The 24,246-nt window shown below is 46.5% G+C and overlaps 1 protein-coding gene across 4 annotated transcripts in view; it reads right to left on the bottom strand.

Moving 5' to 3' along the window:
- LOC107981128 (complexin) overlaps positions 1-18,397 on the bottom strand; it is a 175,370-nt gene extending 156,973 nt beyond the window's left edge. Inside the window, exons 1-2 of one of the 4 annotated variants that reach the window (XM_031931334.2) lie at positions 18,269-18,397; positions 17,209-17,569 (exon numbers count right to left, since the gene is read on the bottom strand). The gene's annotated coding sequence lies outside the window, so the exon portion shown is untranslated. Of the gene's footprint in view, positions 1-17,208; positions 17,570-18,084 lie in introns of all 4 variants that reach the window. The other 3 variants (XM_031931336.2, XM_031931335.2, XM_032600658.1) reach the window with 3 other exon arrangements.
- Positions 18,398-24,246: the final 5,849 nt, after the last annotated feature.

The raw sequence follows: 24,246 nt of genomic DNA on the forward strand, positions 1-24,246 counted from the left end.
TTTGTCCTCCTCTCTTTCTCCCGGCGCGTCCTTTGCCGCTTATTTAATTGCCGCCGCTCGCAATTTTCACTTCTTACGCGCAATTAAGAAACAGAAGAGATAGAGCCGCTAATAAGCTTGGCGCCTTAACTTTAACGCCCCTCTAAAAACGTCAAAGTGATGCTAAAATTAAGAGAAAGAAACTTTCCATCGAATCGAGGCCTGAAAACTTGGCGCATTAATACAACGGCTAAAGACGTGGAGCGAAATAAACATCCCCCCCCAGCCTCGATAGAACAGCGAAAAACACGGGGTAGAGAAGAAATAAATCCATAGGAAGAATTCCGGGGAGAGTATCCAGTTGGCCGGTGTTTTTCGCGGCGGCGGCGTATTCCCGCGGGCCACGAAGCCCCGATCAATTTTTCACTTACGGAATTTCGCTGCCGCTGCAGCTTTTCGATGTAGACACGATTTTCGAATTCTACGGGAAACTTTCGCGAGGATTGGTTTCAATGATCGTCGGTTGCCGAGAGAAAAATAGGCGGTTGGGGCGCGAGAGTAATTAAAAGGAGAAAACCGCCTATTAACCAGACGAGCACTTTGTCCGGGGCAAGTTGCCGAGAAAGTTTAGCAGAGGCTCGGTCAGTGGTTCCCCTGAAAAATCGCGGTCGAAACTACGACTGACGGAATTTGCCGACTTGGGGGGAAAATCCACCCTCTTGAGCTTTCGCGGTTGGATCTATCGCTGCGATTTTTCTCCTGCTTTTCTGTAAGACGAAGGAGGTGGCTTTTTTAATTTCGAATCAGATTTCATCCCGCGATACAGCCGCAGCGAAATCAATTACGCGTCGCGATGATCCACCTGCAATATTGCCTCTTTCACCCGGTCAAATTGACACTTACTTTTCTCTCCGCTCCGATGCGCCCCCAGGAGAAATTAACTTTTCCGCTAATTGCCGCCGGCTATATATACACACTGTACAGTATATAGTATACCTGCTCTTTCTCTCGGTTTATCGAGAGGAGATGCCTTTAGTCGGGCGCGCGTATGATGGGATTCTGATTAACGTTTATTGTTTTAATTACGCCTTGCCGAGCCATAATTTCGACCGGGAATTACGGAGAGCTTGCGGTGTATCTTGTTTGGATACGCTGTTTGGAATGCGCTTTATCAAAGATCACGTTTATTGGGTGGTATAATTATTGATTAGCGCGCGGCATTAATCGAATTGATACACGCCGACGATGTTTGCTTAAGTGGAACTAGATGGCTTTCGCGAAGTTAATAGCGGAGCGGATCGAGCTTTCTTTCAGAATCGCAAGCTCTATCCGCCTTATTTTTCCCTATAATCATCCCTCCGTCGCATCTCCGCCTAACGAAGCGGCTTTTCCAGCTTCAATCTCGGCGCAACGCGTATAAGCATAATAATAAATAAAAAGCTTACGTATATCTATCGAGCCGCGCGTCTCGTCAATCAAGCTTGCAAGCGCCTAAGACGCAGCGTCGCGTGCGATCGGTCAATTACTCTCTGGGAAAAATGAAAGGGCGCCGTCGGCGGTATTGTCTCTCTCTCTCTCTAGCTTTCTCCTTTCCAAGCCCCCGGAGAATTCGGATGAAGCTGCGCCGGGGCTCTTATTGCCAACTAATAAACTCCGTTCGTGATGAGCGAGCGAAACGAGCCGAACGTGGGCTTTTGTATCGCTTTTGCGCTTCTTTTTGCGCGACGCGTGCGGAGAAAAAGAGAAAGACGATTTTTATGGCGGAGAAGTCGATTGTGTACGTGTAGGGGAGGAGAAGAGTCGTAAGAATTTCGGTTTTACGGGAGGTTATGTATGAGAGTCGAGTCTTCGCCGAGTTCGCCGAGAGTAGTGAAAACGGCGATGGCGATGCGGATTGTATAAACTTACTCACCTATACTTTTACGCTGTATCTTCAAACAAGACTTTCTTGGAAATCACTCGGTATTTTCGGAGCCGTATGTTTCGGCCTTTGAATAAACCGTCCCAGCGCATTCTACCGCATCAGCTCCTTCAATTCACAGCCTATCCCCTCGTCACCGTAACAATCTCAGACTACGCACGAGCTTGCGTCGCAAACACAAAGCGCGCGAAATCCGAAACGGACGAGCTGAGTAATCCTGTCCCGTCCCTCCTTTTCACAAAGCTTCTACTTGCTCGGGTGAAATTTTCGAAATCCGAGTCTTTCCAAAAAAATAAAGATGATACGGTTCCCATCAAAGGATCTTGGTGAGTAGGGTAGGAGCTCCATAGGAAAATCCAATCCTCATCCGCCGAGTCAATTTGTCGTATAGCGGCCGAGTAGCCGACGAGTTGGTACAATATTTTGATACGAGGAGGCGACACGTTACGGGCCGTGGGTTTTGCGCGTCGACGGCCCCCGAGTCTTTTCTCCGCGTCTCGCGTGAGTGATGCGCGGTTTTTCAACGTTTTATTTACGATTCGTTACACTAGCGCACGTCTACGCCGAATAAAATTTTACGGCGGACGGAAAATATTTGTTTTCAAAATTCAGCAGCCCTCTGAGGATCGATCTCTCGCGACACTGCATCAGTTTCGTATAACGGCGGTGTAAAAAAAGAAGACGAGCGTAACTCAATTTCAAAGCCATTTATTATTTATTTTACGCTCGCGGCGTATTTTTCAAAATCCAGCCATCATCAACCCGCGTCAGCGCACGAAATTCCCGGTTGTATACCCGAACATGACGTCGTACATTCTCTCCCGTGTATCGACATGCAAATCAGAGAGTCCCTATTTCCTGCCTTCCTATCAAGAAAATTTTCGCCGAGAGTTTCTCCCCGGAGAGAAATATAATTATCATCGGCTCGGAGTCGAATAAATCACCCGAATATAATGTATGCTTTATGAGAAACTTTGGAAACTCTGTTATATGCAGACAGAGAGCGAGAGAGAAGGTACGGCAGTCGAAGGTTCAGATCCGTTACATCATCAATCACGCGTTAAATGCAATTTCTCACGCTCTCGCTTCGTCGTACTCGCGAAAGCACCGCATCATGTTAACTTCATTACCAGTGTAGATATTCGGACGGTGAGGAGGTGCGACAGGGGAAGATATAAAACTGGATTTTGAGATTCTTCGCTCCCTTGTGCTCGACGCTGTGGATTTCGAATGCGCGGTTGTGAGTTTCATAAATCTCACGCTGATATAGTTTCTTAGTCGTCTACGGAAGTAGACGTTTTTGATGTAGGGAAGCGGGGAGGGTTTAGGATGTGAGTCAGTCCGTGATAGTCGTGTTCGCAAGATTCTATTTTATTTATAGTAAGAAATCCGACTTATTAAATGGCGATTTTATGAGAAAATGTGATATTTTCATTTCATGATGGTCGGTAATTTGGTAAATTTTCAAATAATCATACAGACAAAATAAAAAAAGCATGAATAAGAATAAATAAAAAAAATTCATAAAAAATGTCAATAACGATTTGCATCAGCTTGTGTAAGCCAAAATTAAACCGCGGTTATAGTCTTTGCAAGCGAAAACGTGATAATATTTGGATGAATCATGTCTGTCTTTTCAGTGACATTCTTATTTAAAGCGGATCAGTAGTTTTTTGGACGCTGTTCGTGCATAAACAGCTCCATTAGTACAATATACTAAAGCACAATAAAGAAAGACGCAGTCATGGGTGTAAAAGAAAGTGCAATCTTGTCGGCATTGATTCTGATACTGGTTTCTACAAGAGTAAACAGTGTTTTTGTTTCTGAAAATTGGGGTGTAACTCAACTCGAAGAATTGGCATGAAAAAAGTACCACTCTAACTAACACTCTGCATCTTTACCTAGACTACCGTTCTAATGACGAAGTGCACGTAAATTATATAGTGGCTGTAGGTCCTAAAAAATTCAATAACACCCAAACATTTACAAAATTTCAGTCCATCATGTTTGAAATTGATTATAAAGATACTTTTGAAAATTATCTACCCAATGGCACTCTCACCATTTATTGCGAAATCCACTCCATATACAGAATCGTAGAAAGTTAAATTAGGTATGATGTTAAGGGACTCGTAACAATATGCGAGGAAATACTCTGCAGTACTATGAATGTCGATAATACCATCAAAATTTTTGAAATCACTGACCAACACAATATCACTGAATTTAAATCACAGATCTTAGAGTTTGTAGCTGACCATGCCTCTGTTGTAATGAATTCGAAAAAATTCACTACTAAAGAACTGGAGCAGTCAAAGTCACGTTCTATGTATGATATTTTCCGCACTTTAGCATACAAATCAATTGTCAACCCTAAATAATTTTTACTTCTTTATCCATTTTTATGTTATTAAACTTATAATACCTAATGTAATATATTCTATGTATGAATAAATAATAACATATGTATACAGCAAATACATTATTCCGCAGTCTTAAAAAAATCCTTAAATATAAGACAATGAAGTTTTTTAAAATTTTTATCAATAGGCATCCTTTCGACACCTTAGCTTCCTGTATATTTTTAAATTTCCTGTCCACCAGCAATTAAGTAAAAATTTCAGATATCTACAATCAAGCATGTTAACTTCCGTTTAAAAAACTCTTTCGATTACATTTTCCGCGCTCGAAACAGCAAGCCACAAAACTCGTCGATCAATTGCAACCCGCAAAGCCCAGCAATATTCACCATAAAAAATTCATCCGCGCTAATCCCGAACGACATCCCAATCCTTCAATCCATCAACTCACCTACAGACGCAACTAAGCTGTAATACTCGATCGTCAAAAACACTGCACGAGCTTCGGCCAAGAAATGGAAAAACTTCAGCGCTCGGACTTCCGCGCACTGGGCGCATAATAAATTCGCGGCGCAAGAAGTGGCCCGCGTATAAGGACTCGCACGTGGCGCCTGATGAGAAAAGTTTTCGCCGGCTCTATACTAGCTTCTACTCTAGTCCGTCGAGATAAATAGACGTCAGGGGGGGGGGGATTTCGGCTTCTCAACTTGTCGCTGTTTCTACTTTTGGTGTTCCAGTTCTTCGGACCGACTCTTCCCGACCGGCAAGTGATTTTGTTTTTCTCTCGATAAAAAAGTGAGACGACTGCAGCGCCACTAAACGCGATTTACGCGTGACGTGCACGACGATAATCTTATGAAACAAATATGTGTTTACGGACACAGCGGATGCTACATTCCTCTCCCCGTAATCCTGCATAATTGAGAGACGGCGGGGGAATTTCAAGTCTTATACGCTCGTAAAATTATATATTATTCAAAATTCTCCGCGGAGAACTTAGTGTAATAGCTCGCGAAAGAAAAATAAACCCTGGTTTCGAAGGTAAGCCTTTCGACTCTAATTCTAATCTCGTCTCCAGCCGCAGAAGCGAATACTTTTCTCTCCTCCTTAAAACCCCGGGCGCACTTCGTCCTCATTAGCTCTCGGCCGAAATTTCGGCCTCTGCACTGTGAATTATATCCTCGCGCTCGGCCTAATAGGATTTCCCGGCCGCGCGATGCCGATGCTCCGGATCGGTAATGTGGGTCACGCCGCAGATTTACTCGCATTCCCCTAGTAGTCGTGGCGTCATAACGCGCGGATATGGATAGAGACGGCGTTTTTTTTTCGAAGCGCCATATGAGAAGTTTCAAGCTCAGGGCAAGAAGCTGTGATTAGACTTTGAAGTGACGCATGGGCTTTTGGATTTCGGTGTGCAGTCTGTCCGCTGCTTTATGAGGTTCTCTCTCTCGTTTTTGCTTTTCAATCGCAAGACTTACGCGTAACGTCTCCACTGTACTCCACGTGAATTTCCCGCACACTCGGATCAGGAAGAGAAGCCCACGCACAAAACGAAAATGCAGCGTGTCGTTCGATATCGGCAATAATCGTGTCGTGAAAGTAGGCGGCTCTATATAGCCTCGCTCCCGGAAAAGCATCGGGGCCGTAAGTGCTTCTCGCGAAAAGTCGGGATTTCGTCTCTTCTCTCCTCCCCCGTCGTAGCGTGACCCAACGCGCCGACGAGAGATTTGGGTTAGCGCCGCCATTATCCGCTACAATAACAAACCAACAATGTGACTGTGCTGCGGCGGCGGCGCCAGCGCGCCGCTGGACCGAAGTGCCTTATACGATTACGCCGACGTGAGGTCGTCGGTCCATTGTGCCGGATTTTCTCTTCTTTTTTCACGGAGGGAAAATGCGACGCTCGTGCGCGTGTGTGTGTTGATTGTTGAGAGAGAACTCGGGGATTGATGATGTAGCGGGGATGAATTTGAGAAGGCTTTTATTTGGAGAGGCTCGCCGCTATATACAGCGGTTAATGGAGTTTGGATTGATATTTTTTTCGGAATTCCGAGCGGTAAGTGCATTTGGTGTTCCAAACTCTAACGCAATCATATTCACTCTCCGCAGACCGTCTCGTACGTTATTCAAGCTTTTCTCTCCTGCGGGAAAAACCAACGCGCTCGGGTCTTATCGGACCTCCTTAGCAGCCGAAATTCCTCTCTCAACACCTGGCCGAAAAAGCTTTGCATAAAAAGTCACACCTCTTCACGGCGGCGGGTGCGAATAAACGAGCGAATTCCCGGGAAGAGAGAGAGAGAGAGCTTTCTCTCCCCCGGGAACTTGCGCAGCAACTTGCCGTCGGTTTTCCTCGATTACACGCATAGCGGGAAGCTACTGCGCGCGGGCATTGTGTCCGAGCTCTCTCTCTCTCTCTCTCTCTCTCTCTCTCTCTCTCTCTCTCTCTCTCTCTCTCTCGTAGCCGCGGATATCCGGCGCCAATTGATGGACGACGAGACGCGCCGCGACGCTCTAGCAGCGTAAAGCCAACCTCATTTGTCCGCTCGAACAATTCGAATTGACGAATGATGCCGACTGGGGGTGGCTAATTACGGAGATATCGCTGTGGCCTAATTAATTTTCTTCGTGTGTTCTTTTTTTTTAAATATTTAATTTCCCGACCTCGAAAGAAATCAACGTAACATTTTAAAACAATGAGAACCTTTTGGACTGAATCGGATTTTACGCCATGTAAAATTAATTTCGAAATTACTAATTAATAATCATTTCGCGAAGCGCTTGGCAACTTTTCCAACTGGGTCACGCAGCGGATGATCAATAATTAAGCGCTACTCCAGAATTCCACATAAAAAAACGAGAGATCGATAAAAAATTCTTACTTCCCACTGAATCACCCCCTACCCTCTCTTGTAGTCGTAATAGTAATACCCACTCGATTCTAAATGAAATTCACAGCTCCTCGAGGCAGGTTGCATGCGAAAAACCGGATTACCGCCACAGCTTCGTGTCCGCGCGCGAGATACGCTGCGCAAAAAAGGGAGGATTATATCGCGAGATACTATTTGCAGCCAATCTCCGGCCGATGATTAAAGAGGTCGACTGGTACTACGGCTTTTTACCCCCACCTCGAGCTATTCGATTCGCTGCAAGTTCGAGCCGTTGTCCGCGCGGGCCACTCGAGATTGAGAGATACACGCGAGAACAGATAAGCCGCATCTGCTGCTCGATAGCGGATGGCTTTTGCGAGGACGTCGCTGTTCTCGCTCGTGCTTTTTCCTTGATACGAGCTGGGATATTTACTCGACGTACGCAGCCGCTGTTTTCGATTGTTATTGTTAAATGCGCGTAGCTGTTGTTTGGCCCACGCGAAAATTAAGAATCGATGTGAGCTGGCAGCGAGATAAGATATTCGCCAATAATCACCAACGACGTTAAAATTGAAACACCTCGCTCGCTCAATATACCACAGGCAAAAAAATTCCAGCGCGAAATCTCCCTGCAAACAATGACCGCCATCTCTTCCATCCGATCGACAATGATATCCCACCGCAAATAGAATTTCCCCGTTGATAGAACCTGCACACATACACACTTCTGCATTCCTCTTTGCGTTCAAGCTTCGACTGCCTTTTTCTCTTGCTTTCTCTGGCTTAAGTGTGTATATCTAAATTTCGCGTTTCTACTTGGAATTCTCGCGGCGCGCGCGCGTCTGAAAAGAAATTAAAGGCGAAAAAGGGGTAAACGAAATTTCCACATCAAAGGCGAAAACAACGGCTGTATTATTGGCTGCGCGGCGCCTTTTCGGCAGCGCATCGGACGAATGCCGTTTTGCATTTTAAAAGGAAGGCATGTATATATATATATATATGTGTGTGTGTGTGTGTGTGTAGAGTGTAGAGAGAAAGAGAGGAATAGCTGGAGCGGAGAATGGAATATCGGGAACGTGCTGAATTGAAGTTGGAAAAGAAGTGCAATCCGACTGAATAAAGCGGGAAAATAAGTAAGGATAAATGCAATTTGTATCGGTTTGTTGCGCTTCCAGGAGTTTTTTCTCCTGCGGGCTTTTTTAATCCGAATCCTATAAGCGAGCTTTTTTCGAATTCTAATTTCGCGCGGAGCTTTGATAAAGGGAATTTAGCGGAAGTGAGAATTAAATTCTTTCGGACTTACGGTTCAAAGAAAAACTGACGAGAAATCTCTCGGTGATCCTTACCTGAAACAGAAAACAAAGTCACTTCGTTAGTACGAGTCGGAGACGCGTTTATTTTCTATTCGACAATTCGTCACTCCTGCCAATCAACGCTTCCGCAAACAACGTTCACGTGTCGCGCGGAAAACAATAAAACGCAGCCTCGTGTACGTCGAGATAAAAAAGGAGAAAGAAAAGTATCTAGGAATTCCATTATCATACGAAAATCCCATTCACGGGCTGCGTCTCTTTCATCTCGACGCAGCGCGAGACCCTCCGGAGAGAGAGGCAAAATAAATTCGAAGGACATACGTAGGGGAAGAAGTAGAGAATCGGACGGTCGATCGAAGAAACGGAGGGAGAAGTTATCGATCGATCTCTGGGAGGAAAGTTCGGTTTTTTTCGCGGGACGATTTTCGATTTGGAAATATGTTCATAGCACAACAGCGATTTATAATTGCCTGAGCGCTGTTTAATCCAGATCCGGAAGATAGATAGGCTATGATCGATTTCAGTAATTTCAAACTGCGTAACTTTCGTCCTTTGTGTTTACGGAAACAAAATATACATCTGTTGGCTTAATCGAACTTTCTTCCCAGTTCGCCGAGAAGTTCTCTTTCTATCTCTCTATCTCTCTCTCTCTCTCTCTCGCTCTTTCTCTCTGGCTGTCGTATTAAAAGCGTCAAGTTTTAGAGCAAGAAATTACCGTTTCTCCTCTCTCTCTCTCCCTTCGCGGGAAAATATTAGTTTTGTAAAGTGTACTTCCAACTTCCTACTTCGTTCTCGAGTACACGTAGCTACACAGAACGATTGTTATATCGACAATAAGTGTATCATCCGCGACGAGTGAAAAATTCTTCGTGTAAACGGAAAACGTTTCAAATATTCATGCGCGCTTCGAGAAGCAATATTTTCCGCTTTTATTCACATCGCGAATCCTTGCCGCTGTATTAAAAATTGTTAGTTCTCTTCTTCCGTCCCGCGACGAAACAGAGATGCGCAGAGAATATTCCGCGCACCCGAGAGGACGAGTAATTTTCACGGCATTACATGCGCGCGCCCGGCGACATTCAGCTCACGTTTTCGCGCAGGCGACCTTGCACTTTAAAACTGGCGCGGAAAAATGCGCGTCTCCAGCTTCTCCTCGCTGTACATATGTGTATGCAACGTAGTAGTTCAATTCGGCGACCGGTCGGGCCGCTCCGATGTATACCTCCTAATCCGTAGCTTCTCCCTTTTCTCCCCCTGCACTGACCCGCTTTCATTCCGCGCATATAACCAAATGCATAATTCTCCGGAGCACATTCCATGTTTTACTGCACCGAGGAGAAATAAAAATGAGGAGATCACAGGGAAATGCAGAAACCGGCCGAATGAAAATGGCCAAACGGACACGTATTCGCACACACAGAACGAGCAGGGAGAAAGTAATCAAGGGAGTAAATCGTCGGGTGTATTTTTTTTTTTTTTACTGCGAGTCGTCCTTTTATTCGTGCACGTGCCAGGGCAGCAGAGTTTTTAATTTTTTCGTTCATAATTAAACGCGACTGGTTTGCGATTTCGTACGCAATCTCTCTCGCTCGCGCATGTGTGCGATGATTAAACGAATGCATTTTTCATCCGCGGGCTAACCTGCAGCGGCGATGCTGCGCGCGTCGTTTAATTTATTCCCATTGTTCACGAATTTCGTTTACAAATAACCGTGAATAATTGGAGTTTGGTGTCCGCGCACTCTCGGATAGCGATGAATTATCGTTCGCTTGAATATTTTAGCGATAACGTGAAAAACGCGAAGCTCCGCGCAATTCAACTTGGCTGTAATGTATTTATAGATTGTTTTATACGACGATTGAATGTTATACGTATGCGGCGTTTTTGATACCGACGGGATCATGATGAGACGAGCTATTGTTATAAATAACATCGATCGATCGACTGTGTGTATTTATTGAATGGCTATATTACTGGAGGTAACGACTGTGGCGGGAACACAAATAAATATGCTGATTTATTTAGCTCGTGTGCCTATTCGCGTGAAGCCAATATCGCAACGACATCGTTAGTTCTCATTGATTGATATCCCTCTCGGAGCTATACTCCTGGCACAGCTCTCGTCAGTTCGAGTTGGAAGTTTTGAAATTTATTTCACTGCAGCCGCGTGTACGAGTGAATAAATAAACGCCGAAGGATTATTACGAGCAGACGAATATTTTCTCGTTACAATGCTGTGTACACATCCTTATACTAATTCAAAATGCAGCGTACACGCATTCCAGCGAATGCTTTATACTCCCGAGCCCAACAATGGACGAGGTAGAACAAGCCCATGAATGTAAAAAACTCACGTAATAAATCAAAGAAACAACTCCGTTAAACTTGCACAAGCCGTTAGGCGAATACAAAAAATAGAGAGAGAGAGAGAGAGAGAGAGAGAGAGAGAGAGAGAGAGAGAGAGAGGGGGGGCAATACAGAGCGCAATACCTCATCATTTTTATTCCTCGGCGTTATCCTCTTTTATCGCCTATTTGTTGCTCATCCATAGGCGCATAACAAATTAAAACGCTATTCTCCAGCTGATTAGGGAGACGAGACGCGTGTATTTTTTTTTGCCGCGTTGGGGAAAGAAGAAATGCTAATGGGGCGAGGCGCGAACGGCGGAGAGAGAGAAAGGGAGAGAAAAAAGTCGGTCGAGTCGATAATCTCCGCTTTGCCAATCGAACTGTACACGGCGAAAGGTCAGCTTTTTAACCTTGCGCTATAGGCACACAACGAGCTTTTCTATGCGTAATTGTAATATTTAGTTTCGCAGTGAAACCGAATGTATTCTTTTGTGAATTATTGAAGCGGAATTCGTCGAAATAAAACGTTACAACGACTGCTGTACTTTACATTGAAAGCACATCGCTCGCTATATCACGGATACTTCAGAGAGAGCTTTTATCAAATGCTATATACGAGAGCTATTAAAACTTTGCTATTTTAACTACACTTTTCGAGCGTAAGTGCTCGTTCGTCATTGTGCTAGTTTAGATTATTCCGTGCTCATTATTACACGCATAGAAATCCACTCCGAGCTTTTCTCGAATCCAGCGAGGAAAAAAAACACGATTATCGAATTTCCAGCGCAACGTCGTCGATGCGGCCAGTCAATGGTGATCGCAATCGACGATTTCGGGGCGCAGTAGCAAGAGCCGCCCCCCACGGGACTCAGGTGCACACATACACAGACGGCCGCTTTGCGGTATGCGCACAAAGGCTATATAGTACACACTGCACGGGCGAATCCTCGCGGGAGCTCGGTTCCGCGTTTCCCGAAGAAACGAATGCGTTCTCCCGGGTTTTCGGCGCTTTTCGCTGTTTTGAATGAGGGGAGCTTTTTTGTTTACTCCACCTCGGCCCCTCTCCCGGCGGTGTTGATGAATTCGTGCTTGATTTTCAAGGATTTTCGCTTTCATAATTAACGAACTATTATCGCGACGATTATAGACTTCTCGATTATTCAAAAACCGAAGATAATTACTTCTATTCTGGGTAAAGACCTGAAAAATTAACAAGCTCGTCGAGCTTGAAAAAGAGACAGAAGCGTCTTGGAGATATAAGAGCAACTTCTGCAAGCAAGCCCCCACGTATACACGCACACACAACGTCAGACTCGTGAATAAGAAATGCGAGCCTATAGCCTTGTGTATCGACTGCAGTCGGCCGGCCTATAGCTTCTCCCGCGGCTAACGACACGAGCCCCTGCCGATCGAAGGTCACGGGCGACGCTGCAGTTCTTTTGCAAAAGCGACGGCCTAATGACGGCCGTAAACCACATACCGTGGAGAGATCGCAGCCGAGATCTGCCGCGCCAAGGTTATGCCTTTTTACGCGAAAATCTCTCGTGGAGCTTTTAGGCAAGTCGAGGAGCTTTTAATGGAGGAAAATTGTGGTTTTCGAAGCGTGGCTAATGCTAGCCTTGGACGATGTGCGCGTTTACGTGGATTGTACGGTTTCAGAGGAGAATTCCACTGTCATGCAGTAGGCTGCTTCGAAGAATAGATTCTGGAATAGCGAGCTTTCGTATTTGATTCGGTTTAGGGGGTAGTTAACGAAGCAACTGAAATTTTGAATCAGCCCCAAACCACGATGATCAACCCGTATGATCGTAAAGCCCAGCGGGCGAAAGTGCAGTGAACCGCGCAACGCTGCTCAGTAGATCGAGTCGGTGTTCGGTCCGCCGGATCCTGTAAAGCCAGGTGGCTCGTTGGGGGAAGGCCGAAACCGCGGGATCAGCTGCCTTCCTTCCTTTATCTCGTAATCGGACGCGGATGTATCGACCTCAAGCCCCCCTCGCGTTAATTGCCAACGGAAGGAGGATCCGCGATTGTTTAGAATTGGTCTACACACGCGTGAGAGGCTGATGGTTTGTCCCGATCGTATACTTTTTATTAACGTTGATTACAATTAAGGTTTGATTTCCAGGCAGAAGGTTTACGAGCTTTTGCTTTAAAAAGCGCATTGTCTTTACGATATTTTGATGCAAGAATTTATGAATATCACAAGCCACTAAAGCTTTTACGTACGTCTGATTTTATATTTGAAAGTAACGAGGGAAAGCAGTAACAAAGGCGTAATAAATTTTTTCTCTCCTTCATGGGTAAAAAATTAAACTTTCGTATATAATGCATACAGCCTCGATAATGCGAAGGCTGCGCTAAAAGCGCTGGCAGTCCATCTTAAAAATGACTATTGATCTAATAATACAATTTTTATGCTAAACTTGAATTCCAAAGCCGCTTTTTATGTCCCGGCAATTTGCAGTATACATACAAAAGCAAGGTCTCCCGTTGACTGCTGTAAAATGGAACTTTGCTCCACTTTAGCACAGCGTGTATCCACGCGAAACACAATGATTATATTGACACATTCAAGGCTGCCTACGACGGCTGCAGTACAAATAAAGCATAGGATGTTTCCATAATTTAGGGACAGCAGTAGGCGAAGTTCACTGCGAAAGAGTCGAAGGTTGCATCAGAACGACTGAAGCGGAGCTTGCAATTAGTTGGAAGTATGACAAAGCGCGCAAGGACTCCGCGTATCCAGAATAGTCTGTCAAAACGTTTAACGATTCGAGCTATTCGCGGATTCGCGGTTTACAGCCCTCTCTCTCTCTCTCTCTCTCTCTCTCTCTCTCTCTCTCTCTCTCCCTCTCTCGTCATTCGTGTCGCCATCAAGTGCATCAGATACGTGTCTTTATTCCATTACAAGAGCGTATCCATAACGCGGTGGTATGGCTAATGAGTTTCGCGTAACGAACTTAAAAGTGAAAGCAGTTATCCGAGCGCTGCTCCCTACTACGTGTAACTTCCTCGGTCGAGTCGGAGCTTTTTTTACAACACCTCCGAAATAAAAAAAAATAAAAAAAAGTGTAGCATAAGTCCTCTCGCTTTCTCCTAATGATGACGCGTAACCGGCAATTACTCGTCGTCGGCGCTCTTTCTCTCGTAAATAATGCAAAAATTGCGCGCGCGCAGCATCGGCCGCCGGAAAAAAGCGTCGGCGGAAGGGAGGGACACTTAACCTCGATTTTCCCTCGAATATACACGCTATACGCGCGCACGGCTCGCGCGCGGTACACACGCGCGCGAAAATCGATAGCCAGTGGCACAACGCGCGCGAGAGAGAAAGAGAGGGAGCGAGAGAAGCCAAGGTCACGCGACGCGACAAGAGAGAGAGAGAGAGCGTTAAGATTGAATTTCGAGTTGCAAATATTGCACGCAAAGTGCGCGCGAGGAAGGGAGGCTGCGGAGCCTTTTCTTCTCTTCCGCGAGCGCGCGGTGAGAGGAGGGGGTTGGATTGGGGCTGAGAGGGTTGGATCTTCTTACCTAGTTTCATTGTTTTACGCGGGGCTTTTCAGGAGATCGATGCGTTTCTCTGTTTGTCGATGTTTCAAAGAGCGCGACTCAATCAGAGCTTGCAAGCTCTACGCATGACGGAGTCTCGTATTCATATTTATTCAAATGCATGCGGCCGTGCAAGAACGAATCATCAAAACCCAAATCGTATTCGAACGATCGTCATAACCATCGCGACTCATACGAGCGTATAAAAAGAAAAAGGGTGTATACAAATGTAACAGCCTCCATCTCCCGGCAACGCGCCTGATGAACAAGCACTCGATCCCGACACTAAACTCGTAATAATGCTCCGGCTTTTCTCTTATTTACCCCGACTCTGTCTCCCACTCTCTCTCTCTTTCTCTTCTGGCTTCCCCGAGGCTCAAAAACAACGAGCGCCGTGGCTACAAGCCGCCAGACACTCCGCTTGCACCACCACCACTGTATATTAGGCTGCGCAGCCAGTAAGCGAAGAAAGAGAGAGAGCCGGAGAGGAAACCGCAGATCAAATGGGGACAGGACGACGACGGATTACGGCGACGTTTTATTCCGCGGCCGAATCGTGCTTCCGCTGAAAGCAGCGAAAAAAGCACCTTGTTTGCTCGAGCTTTGTTTCTCCTTAGTTAGCTCTTTTGGAAAACAAGTCGATTATATTATATTTAATTCTTTCTTTTTTTAATTCCGAATCGTGCACTCAATCGTGTCGTTAGGAAGAATATGCGAATGTCAAACGTAGGCTTGTAAAAGAAGAAGCTCCAGGGAAATACTGCGAGACATGTGCTTTAACATTTTACGCGCATAATACCATAAACATTCCCGGAGAGATGAAAAAATATACAAGGAGCAAAAAAATGTTTTATGATCTCCTCGAAAAGCTCAGGGGAAATAAGGGAAAAAGAAAGTTGAGTCACCAGTTTCGACATTCAATATTTTAGTATTTTCGAACAACGGAATCTCGGAATTCGAGAGTTTGCTCAACTCCGTTTTCAAAGTGTGTCTATACTTCGGGAGCAGTAAACAAATATCCGAAAGAAATTTAAGGATTAAAAGTCGTGACGTTTCCCAGCGCTTCTAATTATCCCAAAGGACTCTGGAGAGCTCGGAGCCATATCTGCGAACTGTCGGAAAGTCCAATGATAATAATCGTCGATAAAAGTTCAAGGATCCGAAAAAGTAAACCGTCCAACTTTAAAAGTACATGCTTTCGTTACAGCTCAGGTCAAGCTCAACTATGAGAGACATTCTTTTTTTTTTTCAACTTTGCTAGCGATCGATAGCGGCACTGGAAGTGCCAAAAAAGAACAATAATCGCCGGGAAGAAAGCCCGACTCTGGCTCATTTCGAAATGATCGATAAAAGGAAACTTGGACACGTTTTATTTTTTCTCTTCCAAGAAAAAAAAATTAGAATCTCAAATTTAAGATCTAAAAAACCTACTTCCTCACCAATCGTACACCTTCCACATCTATATAAAAAAGCGAGCCAGCGATAAGCCATGCCTGCGCGCGCCGTGACCGCGTGAAAGCTGCTATGCACCTGAGCGGCGGCGGCGGCGGAAGGTGAGAGAGCGCCGGCCCCCGTCGACGAAATCGATGAGACCTGTGCGCCGGAGAGATAGAGAGGGAGCGAGACCTAACCTTCGCGCGCGGCATTTTATCGAGCCGGGCTCGCAGCGGAGTGAGAGAGAGAGAGAGAGAGACAGAGAGATTGCACGGGGCGCGTTATGCTGTGCCACTGCGGCCTCTTTTTCTCGCGCGTTTTCGTGCAGCAGGCGAGTAGCTCTGTGTGTGTGTGTGTACTTGGGCTAGAAGTAGGAAACGAGGGACTGCTTTTTAGGTATGGGGTTGTTGTTGTCGTCCTCCTCGTCGTTGTTTTACCGACCGAGTTGCTGGAGAGGAGGTGAAAAAAGATGGGTATAAGGGCACGCGGGGCTTGTATTGTGAGAGACAGGTGAGTTAGGGGAGGAATGTTGCCGAGTAGGGGCTGCAGTTTCTCTTTTATTTCGGATTTTTTTCACGAATTCATTTTTACATTGTAACCGTCATCGTTATGGATAATGAACTCTTGGCAACGAAACATGCCGAGAGAGTAACTCGTTCGGATGTAAATTGGAAAAAGCCGGAAAAATTCATTTCATCAACGTTTGTACGCGCGGATTGCGATAAAATGAAGTTCTCGCGAGGAATTAGCGGGATCTTCATCAGCGTAAACGTACAAAAGCCGTTGCGAAGATTTAATTTGCAGAATCCTCGGAAATAGACTGCGCACACAAAGCATTCACCGCTGTAATAAACATTTCCCGGCAGTCGAACCTATTTTCGTTGTAATCAAATTGAACGTATATTCCAACGTAAAAAGGAGCAATTTTTTCGTAAGAAAATAACGCAGACCTTTCAGCTCTCTATTTTTCCATCAAACTTCGTTTATTTCATACAAAAATATTTTTTCTCCTCTTTCAATTTACCGAAAGCTCGACGGACCACCAGCGTAACCCCCGCACTTTTGTTTACGACTGCGTATCGAAAATATACTCGCCAGGAAAAATCCTCTCGGTAAAGCATCGTCGCCCTCGAAAATAATGTTGCGTCCGATAGGCGTTATCGTTTGACCCCCTGATAAACTCGAACCGAAGAAAGCTTCGCAACAACATTGCGAGTAACATTTTTAATCGCGCGCCACTCGCATACGGAAAAACGTCGCAGCTCGCTCTCCGTCGCGGCTGAAATAGTCCACCCGATTCATAATTAACGCGAGCGTCTGCCCGAAAGCCGCGCGAACAAAAGCTCGACTCTCATCTCTCGGCGAATCGATATAGGCCGTCGGAGGGAGAAACTTTAAAAATACCGAAAATCCATATACGATACACAGAAGAAGACTCACCTCGATCTCAGAGCGTCCTCGAATCGCCGGCACTGCTGCTCTCCTCGTAGCCGCGTATCTGTATTTACTCGTGCTGCGCTATCCTCGTGCGTGTGCAAGAGAGTCGGCCGAGTCTTTCTCTCTCTCTCTCTAACCTTGCGTGCGCTTTTTCCTTCCGCTACTGCGCGCGCGTGCTCTCTCTCTCTCTCTCTCTATGTGTATATGTACGTCTGTATACGAGAGGGGGGTCTGAGGGCGTATAGGTGTGTAGGTGCGCTCGACGGGGAAGCCGATAGAAGACTGACTCCGACTGCTGCTGCTGCTGCTACTGCTGCTCTCTCGGCGCGAGGTAAACGCGGCGGCGCGCGCCCGCTACGCCTATCTGTATACTCGCAGATGGAGATGGGTATAGATATAGATATATGTGTCTATGTTGCGTGCGTGTGTGTGTGGAGGGGTATGTGTTTTCTTTTTTTCTCTCTCCTCGTCGCGCTGTGTATCAACGCTTCGAGAGCGCGGATACACGGCACGAGTCTCTCTGTCTTTCTCTGTCTCTGTCTGTCTTTCTCCCTCCCTCTCTCTCTCTCTCTCTCTCTCTCTCTCTCTCTCTCTCTCTCTCTCTCTCTCTCTCTCTCTCTCTCTCTATTGCCGTCTTTTATCCAGAGCGTGTTTGTACAGGAAGCTTTTCGCGCCGCGCACGGACACACTGTCGCACTGCCGCAAGCTCTGGCGTATAAACAAGCGCCGGAAAGTATGAGTGAGAGAGAGAGAGAGAGAGAGAGAGAGAGAGAGAGAGAGAGAGAGAAAGAGGGACGGAGAGTAAGAGCGACAACGATGAAAAAACAAAACACGACAGAAGAAGAAACAAGGAGTATACGAGGTGAGGTATAGACAGACGGATATGTGTGTATCGCCCTTCTGGCCGGATCCGTGAGTCGCGCTCGCTCGCGCGTACGCGTGAGAGAGAGAGAGAGAGAGAGAGAGAGAGAGAGAGAGAGAAAGAGAGACAGACAGAGAGACAGACAGAGAGACAGAAAGTAAGACAGAGATAGGCAGAGATAGAAAGAGAGAGAAGAGAAACCGGAGAGCGAAGAAGTCTCGTGGCAAACGGTCGTGGACTGAGTGAACCCGAGTTCAGACTGAAGCCGCTCGAGGCTTCCGTCGGCCGCGTGAAACGGAGAAACGAGCCAGAGAGCCCGAGAGAGGGGTCGGATCGATCCGAGCTTGCTACGCGCGCGCGCAAGCATTGCAACCCCTGCCTGCGCCGATGAGCAGTGAGAGGGCGGGGCGTCCCTTGTGCGTCCGCGGTGTGTGCTACTGCTTGCCGGAGTCGCCGCTAGAGGGCTATACATGTATACGTGTGTGCAAGTGTATAGCGAGAGCTTTTTCATCGTGTGCCTGCGCGTGGATTTCGACGGCTGCATTATCTTCGGGCTCGACTCGATTCCTTTTTTCGGCTTGGGATTTCGTGCTCTGCGCGCAGACGTGTGTGTACGGAAAAATCTTATCACATAGGGACGTTTTAACTCGTTGAAGCTGCCTCGCCCTTGTGTGCTCGCTTACACACTGGCAGTAGCATTTCCCGAAGTATTCTTCCGTTTCATTTCTACGGAGTCACTTGTACGGCCTCGTCTCGATTGGAGGCAGCCCCAGTTTGATCCGATCCCCCTCGCTGACTCGAGATCTAGTTTCGATGTACGCGAGCTATTTTCTTTTGCATTTCTCCGATGATGCTTCTTGCCATCGCCGAATAATCTCTTGGCTTCTTGCCCTACCTCCGGCCTGAAATAATTGAATTTCGAGCAGCGACTGAGGAAACTTAAAAAAGTGCGCGCGCTGAAAGATTAATTAATCGTGTGTAATAACCGATCATCGTCTGTCGGAATAAAATTCCTCGCTGACTATGAAACTCTTCTCTCGAACGTCGCGTTCCGTAAGTCCGCGCAATTACTGTCGGCGTGTGACACTGCAGCGATTCTTACGTAAGCATCGAGAGAGTTTTTACTTCTCTCCCGCGACGAGCTTTTTCCGTAACGGCTGTAACTTTTTTACTCCCTCGAGTCGCAAGCTCGGAGGAAGATTTTTCTAATTTATGGAAACTCCTTCGTTGGCACGAAAATGAATTATATATTCGCGCTAATTTCCGAGGTATTTTTACTCCCCCGTATATTTGTCGTAATGCGGGGCGAGAACGACTGGAAGCACTAAATTGCGGCTACAGCGACAACAGCTCACCACGTGTGAGAGACCACGAGAACGGTTAACCGTTTTACGCATCATGTCCGCGTTTGTAGCGAGATAATCGTAAACCGTACACACAGGCGCATTTCGAAACAGTCTTTCGATGTCGATGCTCGCAAGCTATTTATTCCCGGCGAGCTTTAACGCGGAATTTTCGACTGTGTGTACACGCGCGTCGAGCTTGCAGATCTTCGAGCGAATCTGGCGCCGGTAAATCTTGCCGAATATATCGGGAAACGTCGAGGTAAATAAGTTATGACCTATCGACGCTGTTCAGCCTCGAAAATACTTTATTTCGAAACCGGCGCACAGCGCTTTCCATTTACCATACGCTCGATAATCCTTATCGGCGCCTATAACGCGCCGCTGCGAGGAAAATCGAAGCTTCTCTCGTAAAAACCAAATGCGTTGGATCCTCGATGTAAACTGTACACATTTTTCATTTCATTTTCTCGGAACAAGTGCAATTAAAAGAAACCCACACCATTTTCAACAAAAAAAAAAAAAATTAAAAAGAAACAATTTCACTGCGATAAACATCGCGCCAACGCACTATATAACGAAATATAATTTAATGCCTTCGTGCAGTCCAGACTAGCTACGTTGGTGCCAGGGAAGCATTACCGTAGCTTCATGGCAACGATTGTCGATACCGTTCTTCAGATAGTGACGGCGGCGGCCCCGGTGTTTTACGACTGTACATATGAAAAGCTTGTGTGGTTTTATGTCGCGTGAGATGCCCCATCAAGAGTTGGCGGTATTATACGATCCTCTTTATCAAAATGACACTTGTATTCGCGGGACTAGTGGAGAGCGAGAACGAAAGGAAGAGGCTTCCTGCAGCGCCGCTAATCTTACGACGGATTTATGTATGGCTCGACTTGCAAAGTAGAAATAAAATTTCCGTCGTTTTCGTTCGATCGTTTATTATTAACGGATATTCGCTGCCGACCTCGTTGCATGAAAATTATGTTCTTTCGATTTTGGAGGAATATATCGAGCGACGTCGTCTCGAAATAAACAGCGACACATCACAGAAAAAAAAATATCCAGCGAAGGCGCATAAAAACTCACGTCAAAGCCAGCTGCGTATGCGCTGAAAGGCGTCGCGGGATGGAGGCAAAAATTGAAGGGAAAACAAAACAATAGGCAGATGCCACGAGATTTCCGACGAGGCGAGAGTGTCGACGACGGCTGCATATCGGGTGTACACGGCATTACATTAGAACGAGAGGTATAAGCTAGAGAGGGAGAGAGGCGCGTCGCGCGCAAGAAAAGCGGAAATTACGCAATTTCCTTGCTTTGTAACTGCGGCGGAATTGAATGTGAGATTCGTCTAACCAGATCGATTGTACACACCGCGGCGAAGTGCACTCGACCTTCTCTCCTCGTTTGCCCCTTTTGCATTTTACAAGTAATCCCCGTGGAATATCTCTCTCTCTCTCTCTCTCTCTCTCTCTCTCTCTCTCTCTCTCTCTCTCTCTCTCTCTCTCTGTCTTTGTTTATCCGAAGTTACACGCACGTTTGAAGATTTTATATGGCCTGAGAACTTGATTTCAGAAAACACAGCCACTCGAGCTCTCAGCTCTTTATGCCCTCGAATTCGAAAGACAGACGCACACGAGTATAACGTCCGCGTTCAAATAAAGTGCGGCTGCACAAGAGAAATAGACTCTCGTCGTCGCGTAGGTACGTCTCATAGACATAGAGTTCCGAGTGTACACACACGTACAGAGGGAAAAGGAGAGGCAAATGGCAAAGTCAAAGCCGCATCATCTCTGTCGGTTTGACTATGTATGCGTACACAGACGTACGGCTACGCGCAAACACGCGCGTCGGTCCTGCGGCAAAGGTGCATAGGTGCGTCGTCCTTTATCCTTCCCACAGGCTATGGCTGAGTTTTCGAGAAGGGCAAGGGATGCATTAATGCAAACAGCCGCTGTTGAAGTCTGGGATATGCGCTTGTCGCAAAGTACCGGTCAAAGTAACAAAGTATACAAAGTATCGGTCTATTCGGATGATCTGCTTTTTCGAAGACAATGAGGGAGAGCGAGAAAAAGATGAAAGTCGCGTCCGCTGCAATAAAAAGCGTGAAAGCTCTCTCTCGGTCTTACATAATACTGCGGCGATCACGTCGCGGGGGTTACAGCGAAGTGGAGATCCGTGTCGGAAGACTCCCGTCTCCGCATTACGAGCCCTGTGATAAGCATAAGTATACTCGCGAGTGCGGAGCTTTTTTCCCTGTACCGAAATCGCGCGAGCTTTCACTTACCCTACCGGGAGACGTTGTCACCGGTGATTAAAGAATTTCGAGCTTCCTTCCTAGAACACGCGAATCGCAATTTTTCAGCGCCTCGGCTCGTTCGTTTTCACCTGCGCGCGGAGAAGCCCTACACCGCTTCCTTATCTCCTTCTCGTGTGTACAGCTCTTATCTATACGCGACTCGGCACATCGTGATCGAGTGCTGCTCGCGAATTAATCTCGAACGCGCTGCGCTGCAGCTCTCTTGTTCTGCTGCGGCTTTATTTTGGGGGAGAAAGAGAGAGGCGTCGAGATTCATACTTCGGAGGGGCTGATATTTCGCGAGTAGACGACTCGGGATGAATTGTAGATGTGAGGGGGGAGAGGAGAAGATCGTGTGTGTAAGCTTTTGAGTGCAGCCGCAGTGAGGTTGATGAAGAGACGTCGGATTTATTCACCGAGAGTCGTGGTGAATGTGTGATTGTTTTCGGCTGTTGCTTCGAGGCTTTTTCAGTTCGCTCTCTGCTTCATTTAGAATACAAGCAATTATAGTGTAGCCTCACGCGCAAATTGGCCGCGAGAGTTAATTAGTATTTCAGCGCTTGTTTGTGACCGCGAGTCGAACTGGGCCGTACACTGCAACGGACGCGCTCTGCTCTCTCGAATTCAGCAGCCCAAGTTTCCATACCGCTCTGATCGAATTCGGCGCGCGGGAGTTTGCTGTGCAGTCCGAGTTGTCTATGAAATCTGTAGGAGAATAAGACGGTAGCGACGACGAGAGGCGCTTGCGGGAAGCTGTTGCCACGTGTCTCTTCTTGCAAATTAGATGAGGCGAGGTGTAGTCCTCGGGAGTTGGGTCGAGGGAAAAACGTCAAAAGCAAGCATCCAAATCGTCTCAAGCCTCTCGCCGGACAAGTCGTCATTAATAAAGCTTCCTCTCTTCAAAAGTCTCATCAAATTCGTCCCGCGTCTCCCGCGCGGCTCGCATTGTTCCGGATTTACGAGCCTCTATATACCTCCCCAGAATTTTCGCGTCGCGTCGACTCTCGATCCGCCGCACGTCCTGAGTGGTATGAGCCATAAGTCAGATCAATGTGAAAAACGAGCCGGTCTTAAAAAGCTCGGACTTCTGTATCAGAGATTTGCGATTGTATAAGGGCTTTTTTTGCCGGCGACGAAAATTGGAGGATTTTTTGCTGTAAAGTTTAGCGCAGCTGCAAGAGTTTGCGGTACTTCTGACGGGCCGCGACTTGTATACATGTACCGCAAATGCATGGCGAAACAGCGCGCCGCGAAGTTTCTGAATGTGCTTACGAACTTGTTTCAATGTCGTTCGTTATTTAATTTCCGGGCGGCTCCGGCGAGGTTGGAATTGTAAAGTAAGACGCGATCGTGTTTTCTGCGTTATCGTCATATTTTCATCCGAATATACAAACAAAAAGAAACCTCTCGCCGCATCGAATATTCAATTTTCAGCACAGAGAGATCTCCTTCGTTAAGAACGATCGCTCCGCAGTCGCAGCGACGGACAGGAGATGGATGGACACACACACACACATGCGTGCAGGACACATAACGACCGCACGTCTGCATACGCAAGATCCTCTCGTCGTTAAATCGCGAGCAGCAGCGGAAACTCGCCTAATGGTTGTTTAGGATTTCTCGGCATCGTTCTATACATATAGCTATGCTATAGCCATTCGTCTTTCCTCTCTCTCTCGCTCTCTCTCTCTCTCTCTCTCTCTCTCTCTCTCTCTCTCTCTCTCTCTCTCTCTCTTTCTCCGCGCTTAATCGACCAAAACGCGCGGCTCTCTTTACGAGCGTTAATTAAACGGCTGCAGCGTTGCGATATAAACTTGTCGGTTGTAGACTACTCCGCGGATTTATTGTGATTAGTCGGTTTGTTTTATTCGTAGCCGCGAGGAATTCGACCCTTTTTTCCCGAACGGGAGCGACCTTTTTTGGGAGAAGTATGTACGCGCAATATAAAGCCGAGAATGAACTTCAAACCGGCGCGCGAGAAGAGGTTTAATGAGGAATCATAGCCCCGCGCGCTTTCGTCTGTGCAAATTTGAACTTTCTCGCTGTGCGCAGTTTGAGTGGCTTTTATAAACTTTTACCACGCGGTTCTCTGCCGCCGTCGTGGAGACGTAAAATTCAATTATCGTTTTTTTTTGTTCGATGATAACTTTATTCGCGCCGTAAACTTTCTTTCGATCGCTGCTCGTCGTATCTTTATTGGCGAGCATCTTGTGTGCGGCTGGTTATGGACGTTGTAATTAGACAATCGGCTGATCGCGTAGAAAGTCGGCTCTCGTTATGTCTACAGTCGTTGAGTCGAAACTGAAATTTTTCTCCGGATCGGTTAATTATACAGGCTAATATAAGCCTGAAAAACATTATGATGCAACGCGCGGTTTTCAATTATTGAAGGCCAAATCTGTTTATCCTCGTTCCCTGATAAAAAAGAAATTCCAGAAAGCCGGCGCTACGAGTTTCTTCCACTATAAATTATTCAGACATAGTTGCTCGAAAAACTTCGCAAGGAATTTCAGATAAGCGTATCCCAAGGACAC

The sequence above is a fragment of the Nasonia vitripennis genome, chromosome 5 (genome assembly GCF_009193385.2).
Source record: "Nasonia vitripennis strain AsymCx chromosome 5, Nvit_psr_1.1, whole genome shotgun sequence".
In the NCBI taxonomy this organism is placed as follows: Eukaryota; Metazoa; Arthropoda; class Insecta; order Hymenoptera; family Pteromalidae; genus Nasonia; species Nasonia vitripennis.